This window comes from Trachypithecus francoisi, unplaced genomic scaffold (assembly GCF_009764315.1).
Source record: "Trachypithecus francoisi isolate TF-2019V2 unplaced genomic scaffold, Tfra_2.0 Lachesis_group17, whole genome shotgun sequence".
NCBI lineage: Eukaryota > Metazoa > Chordata > Mammalia > Primates > Cercopithecidae > Trachypithecus > Trachypithecus francoisi.
This window is the reverse complement of record NW_022681462.1, coordinates 31,913,562-31,917,147: the sequence shown is the minus strand read 5'-3', so window position 1 is coordinate 31,917,147 and position 3,586 is coordinate 31,913,562. Positions and strand designations below refer to the sequence as shown.

At 37.5% G+C, this 3,586-nt stretch overlaps 1 non-coding gene across 1 annotated transcript; it reads right to left on the bottom strand.

The window, feature by feature from the left end:
- Positions 1-1,835: 1,835 nt before the first annotated feature.
- LOC117063208 lies at positions 1,836-1,942 on the bottom strand. Its single transcript, XR_004428807.1, has one exon. It is a non-coding gene; the product is annotated as a U6 spliceosomal RNA (small nuclear RNA).
- Positions 1,943-3,586: the final 1,644 nt, after the last annotated feature.

Below are 3,586 nucleotides of genomic sequence, written 5' to 3'. Positions count from 1 at the left end.
AAATAAATATCTTAAATGATTTCCTTATTAACACTAAAAAAGCTTTTTAATAACAGAATATACGAGAGATCATATCAAGTTGAAAAGCCACTGCAAAGGATTCAATCAACAAATTGAAGAGATAACCCACAAAATAGCAGAACATATTTGCAAACTACCCATCTAAGAAGAAATTAACAACCAGAATATATAAGAAATTCAAATAATTCTATAGGAAAAAATCTAACAATCCGATCAAGAAATGGGCAAATATTTGAATAGACATTTCTCAAAAGACATACAAATAGCAAACAGGCATATGAAAAAGTGCTCAATATCATGGATTATCAGATAAATGGAAATTGAAACTATAATGAGATATCATCTCACCCCAGTAAAATGGCTCACATCCAAAAGACAGGCAATAACACAGGCTGGCGAAGATATGGAGAAAAGGGCACCTTTGTACACTGTTGTTGGAAATGTAAATTAGTACAACCACTGAGGAGGACAATTTGAACGTTCCTCAAAGAACTGAAAAGTCGAGCTACCAATACAAAAAGAGAGTTTTAGACCAATATCCCTGATGAACATCGATGCAAAAATCCTCAATAAAATACTGGCAAACCGGATTCAGCAGCACATCAAAAAGCTTATAAACCATGATCAAGTGGGCTTCATCCCTGGGATGCAAGGCTGGTTCAACATACACAAATCAATAAACATAATCCAGCATATAAACAGAACCAAACACAAGAACCACATGATTATCTCAATAGATGCAGAAAAGGTCTTTGACAAAATTCGACAGCCCTTCATGCTAAAAACTCTCAATAAATTAGGTACTGATGGGATGTATCTCAAAATAATAAGAGCTATTTACGACAAACCCACAGCTAATATCATACTGAATGGGCAAAAACTGGAAAAATTCCCTTTGAAAACTGGCACAAGACAGGGATGCCCTCTCTCACCACTCCAATTCAACACAGTGTTGGAAGTTCTGGCCAGGGACATCAGGCAGGAGAAAGAAAGAAAGGGTATTCAATTAGGAAAAGAGGAAGTCACATTGTCCCTGTTTGCAGATGACATGGTTGTATATTTAGAAAATCCCATTTTCTCAGCCACAAATCTCCTCAAACTGATAAGCAACTTCAGCAAACTCTCAGGATACAAAATCAATGTGCAAAAATCACAAGCATTCTTATACACCAATAACAGACAAAGTCAAATCATGAGTGAACTTCCATTCACAATTGCTTCGAAGAGAATAAAATACCTAGGAATCCAACTTACAAGGGATGTGAAGGACCTCCTCAAGGAGAACTACAAATCACTGCTCAACGAAATAAAAGAGGACACAAACAAATGGAAGAACATTCCATGCTTATGGATAGGAAGAATGAATACCGTGAAAATGGCCATACTGCCCAAGGTAATTTATAGATTCAATGCCATCCCCATCAAGCTACCAATGACTTTCTTCACAGAACTGGAAAAAACTACTTTAAAGTTCATAAGTAACCAAAAAAGAGCTCACATTGCCAAGTCAATCCTAAGCCAAAAGAACAAAGCTGGAGGCATCAAGCTACCTAACTTCAAACTATATTACAAGGCTACAGTAACCAAAGCAGCATGGTACTGGTACCAAAACAGAAATATAGACCAATGGAACAGAACAGAGGCCTCAGAAATAATACCACACATCTACAACCATCTGATCTTTGACAAACCTTACAAAAATAAGAAATGGGGAAAGGATTCTCTATTTAATAAATGGTGCTAGAAAAACTGGTTAGCCATATGTAGAAAGCTGAAACTGGATCCCTTCCTTTTTTTTTTTTTTTTTTTTTTTTTTAAATATGGAACGCTTCATGAATTTGCATGTCATCCTTGTGCAGGGGCCATGCTAATCTTCTCTGTATCGTTCCAATTTTAGTATATGTGCTGCCGAAGCGAGCACCTGGATCCCTTCCTTACACCTTACACAAAAATTAATTCAAGATGGATTAATGACTTAAATGTTAGACCTAAAACCATAAAAGACCTAAAACCATAAAAGCCCTAGAAGAAAACCTAGGCAATACCATTCAGGACATAGGCATGGGCAAGTACTTCATGCTAAAACACCAAAAGCAATGGCAACGAAAGCCAAAATTGACAAATGGGATCTAATTAAACTAAAGAGTTTCTGCACAGCAAAAGAAACTACCATCAGAGTGAACAGGCAACCTACAGAATGGGAGAAAATTTTTTCAATCTACCCATCTGACAAAGGGCTAACATCCAGAATCTACAAAGAACTTAAACAAATTTACAAGAAAAAAACAATCCCATCAAAAAAGTAGGTGAAGGATATCTACAGACATTTCTCCAAAGAAGACATTTATGCAGCCAACAGACACATGAAAAAATGCTCATCATCACTGGCCATCAGAGAAATGCAAATCAAAACCACAATGAGATACTATCTCACACCAGTTAGAATGATGATCATTAAAAGTCAGGAAACAACAGGTACTGGAGAGAGTGTGGAGAAATAGGAACACTTTTGCACTGTTGGTGGGACTGTAAAGTACTTCAACCATTGTGGAAGACAGTGTGGTGATTCCTCAAGGATCTAGAACTAGAAATACCATTTGACCTAGCCATCCCATTACTGGGTATATACCCAAAGGATAATAAATCATGCTTCTATAAAGACACATGCACATGTATGTTTATTGCAGCACTATTCACAATAGCAGAGACTTAGAACCAACCCAAATGTCCATCAGTGATAGACTGGATTAAGAAAATGTGGCACATATATACCCTGGAATACTATGCAGCCATAAAAAAGGATGAGTTCATGTCCTTTGTAGGGACATGGATGAAGCTGGAAAACATCATTGTCAGCAAACTATCACAAAGACAAAAAACCAAACACCGCATGTTCTCACTCATAGGTGGGAATTGAACAATGAGAACACTTGGACATAGGAAGGGGAACATCACACACCAAGGCCTGTCGTGAGGTGGGGGGAGGGGAGAGGGATAGCATTAGGAGATATACCTAATGTAAATGACAAGTTAATGGGTGCAGCACACCAACATGGCACATGTATACGTATGCAACAAACTGGCACGTTGTGCACATGTACCCTAGAACTTAAAGTATAATTTAAAAAAAAATTGAGCTACCATGGGATCCAACAATCCACTGCTGGATATATATGCAGATGAAAGGAAATCAGTATATCGAAGAGCTGCCTAAACTACTATATTATATGCAGCACTGTTTACAATAGCTAAGATTTGAAGGCAACCAGAGTGTTCACCAACAGATGAAAGAATGAAGAAAATGTGGTATATACACACAATGGAATACTATTCAGCTGTAAAAAGGAGTGAGATCTAGTCATTTGCAACAACATGAACGGCGATGGAGATCATTATGTTAAGTGAAATAAGCAAGGGACGGAACGACAAGTATCACATGTTCTCACTTATTTATGAGACTTAAAAATCAAAACAATTGAACTCATGGACAGACAGTAAAAGGATGATTACCAGAGGCTGGCAAGTGTAGTGGAGGGCTGAGAGGGCAGGTAGAAATGATTAATGG